Source organism: Haemaphysalis longicornis, unplaced genomic scaffold, assembly GCF_048455015.1.
Source record: "Haemaphysalis longicornis isolate Haplotype H1 unplaced genomic scaffold, Haemaphysalis longicornis Haplotype H1 scaffold_26, whole genome shotgun sequence".
Lineage (NCBI taxonomy): Eukaryota > Metazoa > Arthropoda > Arachnida > Ixodida > Ixodidae > Haemaphysalis > Haemaphysalis longicornis.
In genome coordinates, this window is record NW_027526319.1 from 2,906,845 (window position 1) to 2,926,998 (window position 20,154).

Here is a 20,154-nt window from a genome sequence, read left to right on the forward strand (position 1 = left end):
TGCACCTCCTCCTCCTCCTCTTCGAGCGCGAAAATTTCTTCCTGCGTTCATATATGTCCGACTTTGATTGTTGCACGTGTTATCTTTGGTAAAAAGCCTTTGGTAGCTTTTCAGTGGCTCAGACAACAATTTCGTAGTTTCTGTTGCAAGAAGAGACGGTGATGTTATGCTATACTATAGATGAGGGGCTCGGACCGCGACCGCCAAGAACTGGTCAACGGTTGGGCCCTCAAAGTCGCGGCGGCGCTCCGGGCTAACGCCACTTCCCCACGCTAAAACCGGACTTCCAACTAAAAGGGGATTATCTCTCTCTCTCTCTCTCTCAACGCAATAGGTGTCCGTCCCATACGTTTTTATACGTGTTTAATACGGCGATATACGCACATGAAATATTAGATGAAGCAGAGTAGAACCGCTGGGTGATAAACTACGCTGTTATCGCTGCGTTTAGGGGCACTCGTTCGGAACAAATTCCATGCGCACATATGTGCATGTAAACCGCCTGCTATCAGCCTGCTAACCAGCCCGCAACAAGCTGCTCACACATCACAGCAGCATGTACTTCGCTTCTTTACTACGGGATTTTCAAGAAGCAGTAACCACGGCTTTTATCTGAAAAAAAGAAGAAGAGGATTCCGCGGGAGAATGCAAAGAACGCAACCTTCCGTGCTGTGTCAACCTACGGCTCGGCAGCAAGGTGTCAGCATTCTATCGGCGCCGCGTTTCATTTGGAGGCTTGCTTGCCCCTACTATATAACATTTCTGCGTGACTTCGTTGCAGTATGCAGTCGATATACGCGCAAACAAGGCGGTGACACACGTTCTCGCAAAGAGAGAGGGAGAGAATAACTTTATTTCTGACGAGGCTCAGTCCTAGCGAGTGTCCCTTAGGTGAGGGAGGCGCGCCAGGTAATTCTGAGCCCTAGTGGCGGTCAGGAGCTGTAGCTCGGGCGAGGAGCTCGCGGTCACCGCCAGCCAGGTAGTGGGAGGGTTGGGTAAACGGAGCGGGGGTAAAGAGGGGCATTCCCAAATGGCGTGTGGCGTGGTATCTCGAGCGCCACATGCCGGGCAGTTTGGGCGGGGATATAATGTGGGATAGATGTGGTGGAGGACGTGTCTGGTGGGGAGGGAATGGGTCTGTAATTGTCGCCATAATCTGTCCAAGGGTGAAGGAAGAGACGTGTGAGGGAGCGGTAGTTCTAGCCGCTCTAGGCGGTAATGTGTGGTAATGTCGCTAAAAGTAAGCAGGGGTTCGCGAGCGTTTCGTGCGCCGTGCTGTGAGACGTCCACGTCTGGTGCTCGGTAAATGAGTCCTCGAGCGGCCAGGTGGGCCGTTTCCGCACCGCCAAAGCCCACGTGACCGGGGGTCCAGTGCAGGATTATGATTTTGTTGGGAGGAGGGCGGGATAGGAGAATTTGGCGAGCAGGGAAGGAGATGTGTCCCCGCGCGAAATTTCGTACGGCCGTCTTAGAATCTGAGGTACGTTCACGGGCGCTGTAGGTGGTCGGCGCGGCTGGACCAACCCAGAGTTGCGCGGGTCTGTCGCGCCGGGTGCTGTGTTCGCCGGGCAAACTTGGCTCTTCAGTACAGCTGTATTGCCTTAGAATTGTGGGGCAGTTGGTCCCAAGATTTTACCTACAGCCTAACATAGCAAAGTGGGTGGTTTCTAAATGTTGTAGTTCAAACGCGGCAAGGTATTGGTGAACAAAACGAGGTAATATAAGTTAACCTTTTGTGATTTTAAAACTTGTGGTAATGATATACACACAGAGACGAGACTGCAAGCGCGGTGACTTAAGAAGCTGCAAGTGAAAAAAAAAGGACGAATACGAAAGCGCGGCGCAACAAAGATGGTGACCTGAGGGACGGTCGTAGCACATTACAAATACGCAGCCGCCCAATCTTGAATGTCTGTATAGTGAAGAGAGGTGGGCGCGCAATTTATGGCTATTGCTGGAGTGATCGGGCCTGGTTTTTTGTCTTTCGACATTTCAGTTGCAGTACTATGGTGGTACCCTACTGCCGATTGGCTTGTAAAGTGTTGGTAACAGGAGTATGCTCTTGGCTTTCAAGGATCGCGGAATTAGGAGATTAGGGGATTGCTGTTGCGAAATGAGGCACATTCTAAATTCTACACACGGGTGTGGAGTTATGTTTTCGATAATTTGTGGTCATACGGGCTGATTGTCCATCAATGTGAACGGCTTATTTAGTGGCGGGCTCCCTTAGGCGAGCACTATGTCCACATTTTGGTGGAAAGTGTGTGATAATCTGGCGCAGCAGAGTTGTAACAGATGTGAGGCATCCGGTTTGCAGTTCTTTCTCGGTTGGGCTTTGACATTCGCATTGGCCTCAAGGAAACTACTTTTTCCTGTCCTTGAATCTTTGGAATTTCTGCAGTGCTTGGGCAAGCACTGGCCTCCTGGCCAAGCGAAAGAGGTGTGGTGGGTGGCGCGGGCTGAGAAGTGTACATGGCAGAGTTACAAGTGTCTAGCGAGCCGTGGACGTTTGCTCACAATACTTGCGAAGCTCGGCTAGTTCGGCACATATCTCATCAAATTTACTCTCCAAGTACTCGCAGTTTTGGCATGACGACTGCTTACTATAGGTATGTATGCGCTGGTTTGTATTGTAGGAGAGAACGGCGCAAGCAGTGGCAGAAGCGATGCTGGCCCTGCTCCCGTGGTTTGTGTTGGTGCCACCCATTGATGTACTACTGCAGAATTTTGACCGGGTCTGGGACCGCGACTGATTGTTCCTTGGCAATAAGGAAGAGGGAGTGAGCCGGACAGAGATGTTCGCAGTTCTCCGTCGACGGTGTCCACGTGGCGGAGGAGGCTTTGGCCCCAGGAGCCTGAGAAGCCGCACGTCATCGCACCAGCTCCTTGTGATGCTTGACATACGGTTAGCAGAAACGCCGCGCACACCCCATGTGCTCACCAGACGATTTTATATTCAGAATTCGTCTCATAAGCACGTGATATCAGTTTCTTTCGTGAACCAGCCATTGACACTATCGTTATGGATGTTGGCACTGTCACGAATGATCCAATCCTTTCAGTGTTCTTAAGTTCGCATTTATTTCATCAAGGACATAAAAATTTCCTCGATGCTGTCAGACAGCATTGTCGACGGTGGTGGGCTGATGGTGCCAGCTTGGCCATTCATTCGTAAAAGAGCTACGGTACCGGCGGGCCTTGCCCATTTCGGGTTGGGATCCCCCATCTTGGCCGTGGCAAACGCCTCCACCGAATCTATTTGCTACCCCATGGAGTGACCTTTGCTTTCATTTCCCGTGATGAGTGCCTGTTAGTTCTTCCGGTCTGTTACCTTTCCTCGAACCAGCCTAACCATAAATAAAAGCCCTCTCAATCGTTTCCTTGCTGTCATGAATTCTTACCTTACTACGGATACTGATCCGCGGAAAAACCGTGTGGATACCATAGTTCAGGACATACTCGTCCGTTTATTCCCCGGGCCTTAATATTTGCTTTTCAGGCGCCTCAAACTATGTCGCAATCGCCCTTTGCCATTTTAGCGGCCCCAGGGGCCCCTTCTGCCCATAGGGTAAATAGTGTGAACGCCAGCACCATCCGTGGCTCTTAACTATACAGCTACACTGCCCGTTATCGTCACGCTCTTCATCGTCATCTGGCAAGCAAGCACCACGATATTTCCTGGGTCCTCCAGCGCGGTAGCTTCTTTATAAGATCTTCTCTTTGGAAACAGCTTTATGTTGAAGTCGCGTCGTCAAAACTGCTTCTCGAGAATAAAGCAAGCATGAGCCACTACTGTACTGTGGCCCCTCCCGGCAAGGGAAGCTTGCGGCAGCACTTTACATCCATCCACAAAGCCAGATATTTTTTCGTGTGGGGAACTAACGTTTGCAAATTTACAATTCAAGTTTACTTGAAAAATCAAGCGCCCCTCCGTCTAGCGACAAGGATATTCGAACGCGAAGCTTTCTCGTGATGGATTCTTTGGTAGGCGAATCCCACACTGCCAGTACGGGCTACTCTGGAGCTTTGTACCATTTTTCTACAATAACAGCAGCAACTCTAGGGCATACACTCTCCAGGGCTAACGTTTGACATTTGGGTCGACGGCGTGAATAGGTACCCTCTGCTTGGTGTACCGTGAGTACTTTCTCTAGTGGGTGCCAATCAAAGGTGTTAAAACTCCAAAATGTGATGTTAGGCCTAACGTCCTAAACCTCAAAATGCGTTGTTCGGCTGAACGACCTGCAGCTGGAAGCCTTAAGCCGTGCATAGCACCGTCTTTCTCATCGTACATCAAGCTGTGGGCAACGGCTGTCGACGCTCACCTCAGAACACGGCGTTAGGCCTATATACGTCGCGCCGTCGGTTGCCTACGTCACGTCCTCCCTCTGCTGCACATCAACCTTTAGCGGAGGCGAGCTAACGAAGCTGTCCCAAGCTTCGCAGTGAAACGTTTAAATTTTTATGCACTTCACACATGGTCATCATCATCGTCAGAGGAAGTGCGCTTCATTGCAGTGCGTTTTCGCGGGCGGACCTCATCAGGTGGACGATGAAAGCTTCGCTTTAAAATCTGCAAAAGAGAAAATACACATTCGTCTTCGTAACCGCATGCGCTACGTCCGCTTGTGTCAACCAAGTCGTTCACATTTATCCACAATTTCAATTCAATTTAATTCAACCTATATTTCCAACAAGAAGTTGGAGGTCCCCCAGGCGAGAAGTGGCCGTAAAGATCACTTGAAAGGTGCCTGAGGGCCCGCGCTCGCAATGTAGACAGTTGCAGTGTTCTGTTTCCGTTCCCGGCAGCGGCGGCCGCTTTTCTGATGGAGGCGAAAAGCAAAAACGCCCGTGTGTACGAGATTTCGGCGCACGTTAAAGATCCCCAGGTGGTCAAAATTAATCCGGAGACCTCCACAACGGCGCGCCTCATCGCCTGCGTTGCGTCGGCGCGTTAAACCCTAAAATCAATGTTCTGTTTCCGTTTTTTGTCTCCATTATACAGAGTTGTTCGACTTCAAAAGTGGGCTAGGAACAATATACACTGTCATGCACAGATGAACAATTAAGCATAGCGATTGCAGTGACACAGGAGCAAAAAAAAAAAAGAAAAACAGTCGTAAAAATCGAAATATGTCTATACAAATACTCCATAGTAAAAAAAACAAAAACTCCGCATACAGCAATAACGGGTACAGGAGAGAGAATTGCGCTGAACAAAATGTTAGTACTCTATGAAGCCGTTATTCTTTCATGTTTCGGATATTCCCCATAGCTTTGCCACATCGATTTTTGAAACCAAGCTCCCACCAGCTGCTAATACGAAAGGATGACGGGCTGACAGTTAAGGTCACCCGGCTTAGTCCTCGCCGGAAATCGCTTACCCACGTCCAGGGCAGCTTGCTCGTATATAAAAACACGGCCTCAGCCCCATACGCCTATCCCATCACCAGGGTGCCTCGTGGCAAGCGTTCCTTCGGTAAGCATGATTCACTAACAATATTGGAACGGCATGTTCCATCAACCTTGCTTGTAAATCTGAAGAAATATTTATTATGAGAAACACCGCAGTTTTTTTTTATATTGCACTCCTGCTCTGCTCCTGGTAATGATTGTTTCTAGTGTTGGAAGCCAGATTATTTTTGTGGCAATCAATGTCAGCTTCAAATGCTGTATTCGGATTTCGGTGATCTGGTTTAATAACGTAAGCTTGGTCTGCGAAGTTCCCATTGAAACGCCTTTGTTTAGTCCCACGGAAAGATGAAAGCATACTGGCTAATTTCTCTTGCAAAAAAAGATTCCAAAAAAGCGCCGAAGCCGATATTGGTCTCGCAGGCACGTACCCAGGAAATTTTTTTCGGGGGGGGGGGGGGGGGGCAACCCAAGGTAACTTTTCTATGCAGATTAGGGGGGGGCGGGCGAGGGTACCGAACGTTACTAGTAGAAACACGATGAACACCCAGCGTTCGCCATAAAGGAGCGTAAACCTGCAAAGAGAAATGACATTCAGTGTATCCCCTTCTGTGATGGTGGCGAAAAGCGAAAACGCCCATTTGTTCGAGATTTCGGCGCACGTTAAAGATCCTCAGGTGGTCAAATTAATCAGGAGCCCTCCACGACAGCGCGCATCATCGCGTAAGTATAGTCAACCCGTGAAATCCCACAATCAATCAATCAAATTAGGTGTATCTAAAAAGATACACGTACCCTTACTTGGCAAACAAAGAACCAGATCGAATGGACTCGCCATAGGAAGAAACGCAGGAACGACACTGCCGAGAAAAAGTTAACCTTAAGTGAAAATGTAAAATAAAGACGTCTTGTTTGTTGAGTTAGTTGAGTTTGTTGAGTTAGGTTTGTTGAGTTAGCTCTGGAAAAATAAAGAAGTTTTCTTCTCCACCAAAGCATATGCGACGCCCTGGCGAAACAAACGATAAGCTGCGCCTGTGCGAGAGGACCCAAGCACCGATTGCAGACGAACAGGATAAAGGGATTGCAGCGAATGACAAGTGGCAGGCCGGCAGCAGAGCACAAAGCCAGTGTACAGCGTTACTGGCTTGCGTGTAAACGGAGAAAATAAACCTCGCGTGTTTTTTTTCCAAATCTAACGTTGACCACCAAATGAAGCGCTTTTTTAAATAAGCCGAAATCCGAAAAGCAAAACTTGGTCAGATGAGACTGCACTGACAAAAAAAAAATCCCAAAAACGTTTCTCTAGAAAAATTATGGCAAGAAAAAGTTGAGATAATGCCCTGCTAACGTCTACGCAGATCGTAGTGCGTATCGAAAATGATCCAGATCCTGCTGTGGCACGGATCAAAATGAGCCAAATACATCTGCCCAATGGGATTTAGCTTTTGGCGTGACTGTTCGGGCTGTTTCGTGGGTGTTTCCATAAGATAATTTTTTTGCATTCGGGAGCTGGCTTATTAGGAGTCCAGGCAGCAATTAAGAGATCGTCGAGAGATCTGCCGCGACACGTCTACGATAACGCAGACCGAAGAACGAAATGAAACTGAGAGATGTGAAACTGTCATCTCCTCACGTCTCCGTCGTCCTGACGGAGTAAATCTGGTTATAATACACAATATTACTCCCATATTTACTATGTAGGTACCTAACAAATTAGACGCCGCTTACAAGCCATGGCGAATACCCCTCTCTGTGGGTATGAGCTACTTCATTAAGGTGACGAAGATGATATGAGCAGGTTTATTGTGAAGCTTATTGGAAATTTATGGCAAGGCACTGAAGAGCTTCCTGATTGTCTTGAGGCATGCCCAAAAGTACCCTACGGGACAATTCGGAAAGAGATCTTAGTGCTGCCAAGAAGACTCACTGGCTCTTCATGTATAGTTTTACTGTTCTTGAAGCGCTGTTGCTAATGTTTATTTCCTTTTTTACTTAAAACTCCATCGTGCCATTCTTGAAAGTCAATTGCAATAGTTTTCATAAGAATGAACTTGACTGTTTCAATTCAGTACGAGCCAAACCTGAAGTTATCCTAATATTGCTGAAATTCTCCGCAGAATTCTTAATCCCTTGTCGCCATACATTTTCCCTAGATGTCATGTAAAACATGTAATATAAGAGTTTTGACTGTATTGCACTTAGGTCCGATACCAAACACATTCATTTAGGTCCGATACCAAACACATTTTCTCACATTCACGTTAGGTGGATTTCGCTCATTTCGAAAAAAAAAAACACCTCAAAGAGCTATCAAGCCCAGGATTTATCAGGCGGTGCTTTAGAATATGTGTGCGAGGAGAGAATAGAGGTGGCGCGGGGAAGGGGGGGGGGGGCAGGCCCCCTGGGCTACCCCGCTGGGTACGTCCCTGTGGTCTCGCTTGCTGCATTCTCACACTGTTGGGTACTTTAAACAAAGGTATTCTGACTTCCAAACCAATGTGCATCATACAAAAAAAGAATGTAATGTAGAGGCTCTGGAATTATTCGGTCGAAAGATGGCAGGCCAGGGAATTCACCGTGAGAAAATTGCATTGCGGTGAATTTTGCCTACCATGGTTTCACATTACAGTGTGTTAGCTTAGGTTAATTTCTTTTGGTCGTCCGAGCCGGCCAGTACTGTATTGGATTGCTGGCTTGCTGTAATTAAACACGCTTCGCTGTACTGCATTTGTAATTTATTTCTACGGTTTCTTTTTACCATGCGCGTTAGTATTTTTTTAAACTAATGGACTTGTACTGCGGCTGTTCATTGGAAAGCTTTTGGGGTACGTGAACGTGCCGCCAAAAACGCTTCTGGCTTTTCGCGTAGAGTACACGACAATATATCATGAAGTCTGCTTCCTTCATAGGAGAAGACTAGTAATTTCTACTACCTCGTGGCACTGAAATCTGATAATCAACTGTGGTAGGGCTTGCTTTCAGTTGAAAAGAGGCAGCATCTATTTTACGTTAATAAAATTGGGATACATTGAAACACACTTAATGAGCGTAAAAGTTGGTGGATACGTTAGATTTTACAAGTTTCTGCCGGAATCAGTGTACACAGGTCGAGCTGGTATAAATCTGTTTTTTTTTTGCTGCAAAATGGAGAAATAACTTAAAGAACGCGAGCAGCAGCAGATCGACCGACATTTTTGTGTCTGCAGTCAAGCGCAGCCTAACCGGGACTGTAATATTGCTTTTGCAGTTAGAGAAATGAAAAAGAAAGAACTGATATAATTGAATTGCCTTTCCAACGTTTTAATGTTCAGACGGATCCTTCAAAATGACTGGCGTCCGAATTTGCTTTTCAAAACGGCAGTTGTTCGTCAACACTGGTCGTACTTACGACAGAAGGGATAATTAAATCCGATCGTCTGAGTGCAAACCATGAATCGAGGACAGGCCGAAGCGGTTACGATTCCTCTCGTGTTCCTGTACGTGTCTTTTTAAGATTGAATGCCAATATTTTTTGTTGTAGTTTGAGTGCGATCTGTACGATACAAGAGAAATACTTTCCAGAAATGGACAGAACTCACCGCTTTACTATGGTGCCTCTATTCCACTACCAAGATACATTTTTCCGGTAGCGGTTTTACAAGGAAATGTTGTGCTTAGTTGAAGTGCGTTGGCTCAACTCATAACTCGCACGAAAGAATGTCTTTGTTGCAAGACTTAAAATACATTCCCGGCGAGAACCGCTATTCGGGCGAAGCCGCGAGTATAATTCCGTGTTACCATCTTTTACGGCGTACTTCAGGGATAACACGACAAATAATTTAATATTCTATTTTAAGTGACTGTCCCAGGTTTCGTCCCAGAGAAAGCTCGACTTTTTGCATTTTCCACTGAGTGTCAAAGCGTAGTGGTCGTTCTACTAAACCTAAAGTAGAGTTAACCAAATAAAATGAAGTTACTAGGTGGTGTTGCGCTACGATATAGAGATTGTATGAGCAGGCGTTTCAATACAAATGCCTTCGCGCTATTATATTTTTCAGATATCTAAGCCATGGCGGAATATGCTGGAGTAGTAGTCTCCATTCTTGCATTTGGTAAGAACATCACGCGATTTTTAAGTAATATACGAGCATCGCGCTCTTGTTTTAGCTTTTAATTCTTCGTTGGTTGTTGCGAGTATAAGTTTTAAGCAATTTTAAGCCTACGTTTTTCCGAGTCTTTGCATTTATAGCCGAGAAAACACAGAGATCCGGACATTGCACTTGATAATTAGGATGACGTTATCCCTTGAATGTGCCTTTACTACACTTTTGATTTCAAGCAGCAACTGGCGAGCTCATTATAGAAAGTTTGTTTTTCTTACAAAATGCACCTTCAGCTTTAGTCGCAGGTAAAGTGAAAATGTACGTTTAAAGATGTAACAATGCAACTCGTACAGATGATTAACCGGTGAAGCTTTGACGTGCGGCTGTTGTTTGACGCATGACATGCGACCTACCCATTTCAAAGTAACTTGGGCTAGTGTGGGCGAGTCACGTGGGCCAGGCTGACGCTGATCCGCCCTTCACCGGCCGCGCCCGTGTCCGCCATTATTTCTAGGGACCATAGTAGCGCGCTGGGCGCGCGCTCTGCTGCGACAGGACCTTTTAAATGCGGAGCACTCTATGGGCGGGCTTGTCGTCATCCTCCAAGCGTCTGCGTTGACGGAATGAAACAAATTCCGGGCACAAGAAAGCCCTAGTCATTAATTTCTCAGGCATCTAGGAGGCTGCTTTTTTCGAGATGCGGCCAAGTGAGATCGCTATCTCGAACCTCAACTGAAACGAAAACAACTTGCCCGGACTTTGCATTAATTCCAAATTCGCCATACAGGAGGGGCAACTCAGACGAGTTTACCTGTAGATTGGTTTAGCCCATGAAATATAATTGAAGACTCACGTCCTATTTAACTTCAATACAATTTAGGTTTTATCTCTGTCACCCGCCACGGTGGCTTAGTGGCTAAGGCGTTGCGCTGCTGAGCACGAGGTGGCGGGTTCGATTTCTGGCCTCGGCGGCCCTTTTTTTTTATGGAGGCAAAAAGCAAAAAACGCCCGTGTGTACGAGATTTCGGCGCACGTTAAAGATCCCCAGGTGGTCAAAATTAATCCGGAGCCCTCCACTCCGGCGCGCCTCATCGCATGTGTTGCGTCGGCGCGTTAAACCCCACAGTCAGTCTGCCTCAAGCACATACATCAGCTGTCTGTCTCAATTTCCACTGAATTGGTAACTTCTTGTAATAAGTAATGGGATTTATGAACGTTCTGTTTAATGTAACACAAGTATTGTCCACCTATTGAATGGGTCTTACCAGATTGTTTTGGGGAGAATTGCAGTTTTGCTGAGCATTTTAAAGTTACAGCATCAGAGAGATAAACCACACATGAATACCAGCTTAAAAAGGAAAGCGAAATATAGTGATCATAACGCATGGAGCTCATAGTGGATAGACAGAAAACGAAGTCGTGGAGGCTAATTTAGAAGTGCGTAATGATTCCGGGAATAACCTCCCTGACTGCACTACTCTGCATGAAATCGGACGTGCTACCACGCCTTGAAATAAACATGAGATCACTAGAACGTTTTGCTTAGGGCACCGGTAATAAAAGGACTAACAAAGCAGTGGAGAGAAATAGGAGCTGTGCGTTGTTTGAGGTTTGAGAAGCTCAAGGTAATATATGTCTTGAGAAATAGTAGGGGGTGGGGGGGTCTTAGGTAGAGACAATCACAGGAAGCGGACAGATAAAGGGTCTATATACATCTCCATGAAATTATTGGGCAATCACTGGTTATTATGGATAGGAAGGTCAACGAATATAAGTATAAAGAAATGTGGATACGCAGAGACAGCCGCGATAACAAAAAACAGGCGAACCAGAGAGAAACGATGTGGATGGAGGAAAACAATGGAATATAAAACGGCGTTAAAGATGTACAGGCCCTGATATTTATTGCCAGAAAGCGAAAACAGTTATAACTTTTCTTTTTGAGGCTAGAGCACGTAACTTGAAAACGGACAACTTTTTGGTGAAATATACCCGCAATGATAGAGGATATCTGGCCTGCAGAAAGAAAACAGAAACAATTAGGCACACTGCGTTTGAATGTTTAGTTTGTTGGTCTATTCGAGGAATTCTTGGCTTCCCTAAGCCCTCCGGTGTAAGGGTAGCACAGGGGTTGTAAACGTCACGGCTGTAGAGGTGACCCAAAGAAGATTACAATGTAGGTGGGAGAGGAGAAAAGCGGAAAATATAGCCTAGGCAGCTACCACTGGAAACTAACAAAGTTTTAGGTGCACCTGCTGCCTACGTCAGAGCTACAATTACCTCAGTCATCACCACTTCCGCCACCACCACCGTCATCATCATTATCATAATCAGCGTATCTACGCCAACTGCAGGGCAAAGGCCTCTCCCATAGCTCTCCAATTACCCCGGTCCTGTGTTAACAGCGACCAATTTATCCCCACAAACTTCTTGATCTGATCTGCCCATCTAACCTTCTGCCGCTCCCTGCCACCCTTGCCTTCTCCAGGGATACACTCTGTTATCCTTAATGACCAACGGTTATCGGGCCTTCGCATTACATGCCCTACCCACACCCATTTCTTCTTCTTACATTCTACTAATACGTCCTTAACACGCGTTTCTTCCCTGACCCACTCCGCTGTCTTGTTGTCCCTTAACTTTACACTTGGCATCATCCGTTCCATTGCTCGCTGAGTCGTCTTCAATTTAGGTTGAACCCTTTTAGTGAGCCTCCAGCTTTCTTCCGCGTGGGTGAGTACCTGTAAGAAGCAGCTGTAATATACTTTCTTCTTCAGGGACAATGGTAGGCTGCCTTCCTTCCTACCCCCTCCAAAAAAAACTCAGTAGTACAGTGTGAATATATTCCATTTTTTCCTGCGTGACACACGTTAACACCTCGTTACTAAGGAAACAGCTTTAACAATAAGACAATCAATGAAAAAGAAGAGAGAGGTGGATATGCTCTGTAGTCCCTTAGAAAGAAGGTGCCGTCAGGAGTCTTCTTTCTCACGGTGGTTATATTCCTAGCAGCTCTGTTTCCAAAAATTCCCTCGGAAAATAGAGTGTATATTCTAACTTGCAAATAGCTTGAAATATACCATGTGGGCAGTATTTTCTCATTTGGCAAAGTCTGTGCGCAATGCAATACCAAGCAGCAAGTGTCCGAACAAGAAAGTTTAGTACGTATACAGGGACCCTGAAAGGGTATAAGTTATTTACAGGTATAAAAAACGAAAATAAACCAAACTAGCTAAAGATTATCAGGTCCACCAACGAAGATTTCTGGATATTTGAACTGTAACCCAATTTTTTGGCATATAAACACGAAAAAATTTTGCAACACATTTACTCATGCATTGCAATGTTGATCTGTCTCTTTTTTGCAGTAGCGACTCTACTTGTTGTATTTGGACAAGTCGCCATGGCGGAGCACACGAGTGATGCAAGAGCCGACTTTGACCCCAATGCGCGAAGATATTGAAGCGGCTTGAAAATCGAAGAAATTATCCGCGTACATGCGATGAATTCCTGACGAAGGCTTTTTGTAATCAATGATATAACAGAAAAAAACATTTTCTTCTACCAAACGTGTGAATTTTTCGCAATAGGTACCAAAGTACCCCACAGAAACAAAATTGCAAAACACACACACACACACACACACACACACACACACACACACACACACACACACACACACACACACACACACACACACACACACACACACACCCGCACATATGTATGTGTGTATATGCATATATATATATATATATATATATATATGTGTGTGTGTGTGTGTGTGTGTGTATATATATATATGCATATACACACATACATATGTGCGGGTGTGTGTGCGTGTGTGTGCGTGTGTGTGTGTGTGTGGGTTGGTGGGTTGGTGTGTGTGAATGGGAAAAGGTTTATGGTCTCGCTTGACACCTGGGAAAAATCACAAGAGAAGCCATCAGGTCGAAACCGCACACGCCAAGTTTGTTCGCCACCCGCTGCCGCTGACCCCCTATAAAAGGCAGATACATGACGCCGATGATTCCCGATCATTAGTGCTGGTACAGCCGGTATATGAAAAACATTCGTTCTGCATGATTACAACTGTAACATGTTGCTTAATACCATAAATATACATATCTTAGTAGCCACATTTTAAGCATGTAGTTCAAGGTGCATCTATGTAAGGGTATTAGTGGGGTTGAAGGACATCAGTCTCCAAAACAGCAGTTATAATTAAGCATTGGTTCGGGTTTTGCGCAGCTAAACCGTACTTTGGCTAGGATGCAAGCAGTAGGGGAGGAATACGGAATAAATCCAGCCACCTGGAGATCGAATGGTGCCTTTAAATATCCACACACGAGCGTCTCCATTTTTTGCGTCTATGTAAGATAACGATAGGGGAGCGCATTGCACTCGTTTGGTCAACGGCTTACTAAAGAAAGGTGTAATTTACACAAACCAACTACTAAATGATCACAAATTTACAAGCTCAAAGCATCTCGCTCTGTTACTCCTTAAAGGCGATCAGGTTTAAAACACCGCTCACAACGGTAAAAACTTTATTCGGTGGCAAAAGCTTCAGATACGTTTGATCCCTTTCTTATACATTCTTATGAAAACCACCTAAACAAATTAAAACTACGTTACAATATGACTTTCAACGGTGCCTATTTACCGGTCGTATATTCAGAGTAGCACATGCAATGCAGCCGAACGTCTCTCCGTCTTTATTGACGGTGACACCGCGGTGCGGTCTCGGACTTTGGCAATACCGGAGCCCTCTTGTCTAAAGAAAGGTGGCTGCGAATAAAAAGGCGTAAATTTTGTCCTACCTCTCAACTTCACATTGATGCGGCGCTTAACGTAGCGTTTCAGTACCATTTTTATTGTACGTTTACGTCCGGAGCTGTTGTAGATCTGAGCTCAGCGAAAAAATTCCCTAACATGCTTGCGTACGTAGCTAACCCGCATATCATAATTGCCAACATAATTTTTAGGAGTGCTAAGTACTGTCGTTCGGAATGGCGAAGATGCGTCGGAATGCATTAAGTCCGTACTCTACGTTGTATTGTTAGCATTATGGTTATCATTAGGGTTAACATTATTGTTTGATTAACAATCTGTCGGGGCACGAGAATTCAACCAGAAGGAGTTGGTTTACCATTCTAACGTTATTGAGTAAATAAAGTAAGGCACCTGCACTTAAGGGAATTTTAAGCACGAAAGTAGAAGGATAGTTTACACTAGGCTTAGAGGACATTGGGAAAATAGTCGTGAATTTTAGTAGGGCGCAGTTTGAACTGAACACTGGCAACACATTTGCACTGGGGTTTGCAATTTTCTAAACCTTTTTTTCCAAATGCTAAAGAAAGTACAGAGTTTCTGCAGTGATAAGAGCACGTAGAGCTGCCATACAACTTTTCGCTGAAATTACTTCAAAAATAACTCAACGACAACCTGTAGCTGCAGACCTAGCTGCATTTTTCTGTCGGCCAAGGACCGCTACCAAACTTGGCTTATATTGTTCCTTTTTCAATTAGCGAAAGGCAATTCCGTCAACCTAGGCGATTTCAACTAAATTGTCTTCCTAAGGCTGTGACATGTAGAGATACGTTTCAGAGTAATTGGCGTTTGCAATTAATTTTGAAAAACCTCTGTTCGTCTCCAACATAGAGCGTAACAACGACAGAACGAAAAAATAAATTTCACCGAGGATGATTTAAAAGCAGCAATTGAGAACATACCACGAGTTTTTACTTTTTTTACATTTTTTTCTCGTCGGTGTTTAGAGGGACAGACAACCGATTTTTGTCGCGTATATGTTATCGAGCTCACATGAAAGCCAGCGTCTTATATAGTCCGGTTACCACAAGCAATTTCTAAACAAATCGGCAGAAATAATTTTAATATGGCAGAAAACGTCCTGAAATCGGAAGGGGGGGCGGTTCGTAGTGTCGAAACTTGGCACTACAATATGTGTCCCTGTCACGTGACCTGCAAACCGAGCAGCTGCTGTATCTTCTGAAACGTTTATTTATGTATTGAAAACCTCTTAATACAAGTATTTGTACAAGGTAAAATTGTATATGTATTTCTAAACTTTATTTTTAAAATTATAAAGACACGCCGCCCGCCGCCGCTGGGTTGCTCTCAGTGTGGCTAACTGAGCCACCATGCCCAGAATCAACGGCAGCGTTCAGTAAACAGACTCAGTGAAGGAGCTTTGACGATTCTGCCTGAGGCATAGGCGTTTGTTCTGCCAAAATATTTGATTTCAGTTTCCAAATACGCCAATGGCAGCTTAAAAAAAAAAAAAAAAACGTCGCGCCCGGGGAGAATCGAACTTCCCACCTCCACAACGTGAAGCCAGATTCTACCTATCGTCTATCCCAACAGATGGCGCATTCGTACACAATAGACCGCTGCGTTACAAAACACATAAGTGAACAGGAAAGCCTGCGATTCAAACTTTTTTAGCTGGAGACAAGTTTTTGAATATAGTTTTTCATTTCGCATACAGGCAAAAGTATGTTGCCGAGCTACTCTACGTCATGGTTGCCAGCGTCATTTTTGGGAGGGACACATACGGCTTTCAGATCTAAAAATTTCGATTTAAAAAGTTCTAGGGCGTTATCAGCAAAACCGTTTCACGTCAAGGTGCTTTAAGTGATGCCCTTTCATTTGGGATAGGGAATATATATACTCGACAACAATTGGTTGTCCGTCCCTTTAAATACAGAGAACTATGTTTATTGTTTTATTTAGAGTAGATATCCAGGACACTCGTTCAATTCGCACGGCTGCCCGAGGAGATTGATTGTACACTAAGAAAAAATACGGGTAGGAGGCATAACGCTTTACAAATCGCATACTGATGGTGTTCTCTGTTCTGAACCGCCCCCCGGGGGACTCCCGAAGAAGGACAATCGTGCGATTCTGGGCCTGGACCTGCAGAGCACCTTCGACAAGGTGCGGCACTCTGCGATCCTGGCTCAGGCGTCGTGCCTCGGTCTGGGGCGCCGTTCCTACGAGTACATCCGTTCGTTCCTGTCCCGGCGCACTGCGCGGCTGGAGGTCGGCGGAGCGAAGCTGGAGGAGCGCGAGCTGGGCAGCGTGGGGACCCCGCAAAGCTCGGTGATCTCGCCGCTCCTCTTCAATCTCGTCATGATCGAGGTGGCGCGGCGACTGGAGGAGCTCGGGCCGGCCATCAAGTACTGCATCTACGCGGACGACGTGACTATCTGGGCAACGGGCGGCAGCGACGGCGACGTCGAGGCCGGGCTGCAGTCGGCGGTGGACGCCGTGGAGGCTGCGCTCTCGGGAACGGGCCTTCGGTGTTCGCCGCAGAAGTCGCAGCTCCTGATCCTGCCCCCGCCCGGTCGGTGGAGGAAGCGGGCCGCCGAGGAGGCGGAACGCACCATCGTGGTTCGTGCCGGCGACGGGGCGCCAATCCCGCACGTCTCGGGCCTTCGGGTCCTGGGCATGTTCGTGGACGCTCATCGGACCAACGGCACGGCGGTCAAGCACATCGTGACGAAGATGGGCATCGCGACGCGCCTGGTGAAGCGGGTGTCTTCCCGCTCGCGAGGCATGCGGGAGGCGAGTCTCCTGCGGCTGCTGCAGGCCTTCGTGGTCAGCCACGCGGCGTACGCGGGGGCCTTTCACCGCTTGACCGAGGGGGAGCGGCAGCGCATCGACGCGGCCATCCGCAAGGCCTACACGGGGGCCTTGGGGCTCCTGAACGGCACGAAGACGTCGGCCTTGCTGTCTCTGGGGGTGCACAACACCCTGTCGGAGATTATCGAGGCGCAACGAGCATCGCCACTGGCGCGCCTGGGCAGCACTGCCGTGGGACGCCGTATCCTGGCACGAGCGGGCCTGCAGCCTCCTGACACGGGTGGCTGCGGAGGGCCCACGGCATCATCGGCTGCCGGTGGCGTTTCGGAGGCGGACGAGCTGGTCCCCCTTCGGGACGAGATCGTCAGAAGTTTGATCGTGTACCCGCTCCCGAGGAACGTGGACCCGGAGAGGGACGCCGGCAGACGGGCCGCGCGCGCGCGCGCGCTGGCTCACCAGTACAGCGAGGACGACGGTGCGGTATTTGTGAACGTGGCCAAGTGCCGTGGGCGAACGTGCACGTTCGTGGCGGTGGCCGTGCGGGCCTTTACCGGTGAACTACTGACGGCGGGCAGCGTGTGCGCCCGGTCGGCGAGCCAGGCAGAGGAGGCGGCGATCGCCTTGGCCCTGGGCCTGCCGGGTGTGCGCACGGTGCTCAGTGACTCAAAGACGGCCATCCGCAACTTTGCTCGCGGCGTGGTGTGTGGTGGCACTGCGCGGCTCCTGGAGTCCTGGCGGACGATGGGGGAGGCAGCGCGGGGGGTCACGAAGACTACGATCATCAAATGGTTCCCGGCCCACGCGGGCCGGGAGCTGGCACCCGGACTATGCAACCGCAACGAGGAGGCGGACGCTGCGGCCCGTGGTCTCGCCACGTGCCGGGTCGCGACAGCCCGTCCGCTGTCGTCATCCCTCGAGGACTGCGGTGAAACAACTGACATCGACGACGACGAAGAAGCGGAGCCCCTCACCGACTACGGCGGGGTGCTTCGTTGGCATCGGGACCAGAGGCGTGCTTTTCCGCTCCCGCACCGGGACCTGTCTCGGGCGGAGGCGGTGATGCTCAGGCAATTACAGACAGAGACTGTTCTGACGCCGGCGCTCGCGCGGCACGTGTGTCCGGACCTCTACGAGAGTGCTCGGTGCCGTGTGTGTGAACGCGAAACTGCGACCCTGACCCATATCATGTGGGGCTGTGACTGTGCAGTGCGCGATGGTGGGGGGGATGGACAGGACCCACAGGACCCGTACCCACCGGACGTGCTCGAATACGTGGGCTCTGCGGAGCCCCAACAACAGAGGAGGGCCATCCAGCGGCTCGAGGCGGCTCTGGCTCTGCAAAGCCCTGCGCCCGCCCGTCCCTCCCGGCACTCCGTCCTCCCATGCGGGAGGGGGGGGTCGGGGGCCGACGGTGGCGGCCGGGAGCGCTCCGAGTAGCTCGAGCGGACGCCGAGACTAACCGCCTCGGGGTCTAAGCCCGACGCCCTAGGGCTTTTGCGACTTAGTGTGATTAGATAGAGGGGACGCGACCGAGCCCTGCGTGGCTGGGAATCGTGTCCTTTGCACGCCGGATGCTTGAATAAAGTTCCATCTCTCTCTCTCTCTCTCTCTCTCCATTTCTTCAAGCGCCCCGTGGTGAAATGTCTTGATTACTTTAGCGCACACTAAAGCGTAAATGTAAGACGCCCTATATGGGTACGCGAGACGTTCGTGAAAAGAAATATACCACTGGCATCAGCAACGAATGCTGACCAACGCAGAAAATTTGCAACGCGTGGCAACAGGTACTATGCCCCTGCACGTTCGCACGCTTCAGTTTGTGCCATCACAAATTGCGAAGGAAGGGAGAGATGGAATCAGTGGAGCTTGTCGAAGGGTCCATGTGAAGAAAACACTGTCGCAGGGATATTTAAATGCACAATACGTGTAGGGGGGAAGTTTGGCGGAGCATGTGCTTATTAAAATACAGAAACCTCATCCAGGAAGCATTGTAAAATAGGATGCGTTACCTCTGTTTTTATTACGATTTTCTACAAATGTTTCGTTTTTTTCGCGAAAACGCAGCCATAAGGTGCATACGGGTGAACGGGACAGCCTACCGCACACATGTATGTATACACAACAGCGGAAGGAGAGAGAGAAAACACATTCTACTGAGCAAGGTGAGAGGATACTCTTGGCCGTAGGCGTGAGCCGAGCGTTGATATCGGTAGCCCGGGTGACCAGGGCGGTTTGCAGGCCTGGTTCCGGGTTACGCAGTGCATTTTTCACCTGCTCCTCCGATGCGATTAGGGGAAAGTTATTTTGATGGCAGGTTCGTATTATGTGCGGCAGATTGGCTGGGGCGATGCATAGGGGGCAATCAGGCGTGGGGTATAAAGGGAGGATGCATGTTTGTTAGCCTTACGGGGTTTGGGAAGGCGTTTGTAGGAGGCGACAGACCTGTGCCTGCTCGTTAGTTTGGATTTTATCCGCCGGAGGGTAGACCTCGCCGGAGAGGCGGTAATGTTGTGTGATCTCATTGTAAGAAACTCGTATGTCGTTTGCGAATCTGCCTCCATGGTTTGGATACAGACTAACTCCGGCACGGATGGTGAGTCCTCAGGCCATTTGTGAGCGGCCTCGTTACTGTCGGAGCCAGAGTGCGCTGGTGTCCAGGCAGGACTCGGCAAAAAAGGTTATTAATACGACCGGATAGCTACTTGGACGCGGCGGCCGCAAACTTTACTGGTAGCCAATTTTCCGAGTACACTTTCAGTGCACCCCCCACTTAGGTAGCATGTATTTGATGTTTTTTGGGAGGCAGCATACAGGGTGGGACTTCATGGCTGACTTAGCGCGGACGCCGCTTTTCCAAGATGACTGTAGAAGTACTTTTTCGATTGGCTTCCCGCCTTTGCTGAAGCAGCGAAACCCTATAGCAGTGGACTTTTGCAACAATGGCGATGGTCGACAAAAGTCGACGTACGGCTATCTCTTGCTTCTATGTAATGTTCTCTTGGACGCACCCTCCCCCCCAAAATAAAAAGGAAAATGCAGAGAGAAGTTGAAG

The 20,154-nt window shown here is 48.2% G+C and overlaps 1 long non-coding RNA gene across 1 annotated transcript; it reads left to right on the top strand.

Moving 5' to 3' along the window:
• The first annotated feature begins 5,395 nt into the window (after window positions 1-5,395).
• On the top strand, window positions 5,396-13,057 carry LOC144172757 (uncharacterized). Its single transcript, XR_013323093.1, has 3 exons — window positions 5,396-5,479; window positions 9,450-9,503; window positions 12,863-13,057. It is a non-coding gene; the product is annotated as an uncharacterized LOC144172757 (long non-coding RNA).
• The last annotated feature ends 7,097 nt before the right edge of the window (window positions 13,058-20,154 follow it).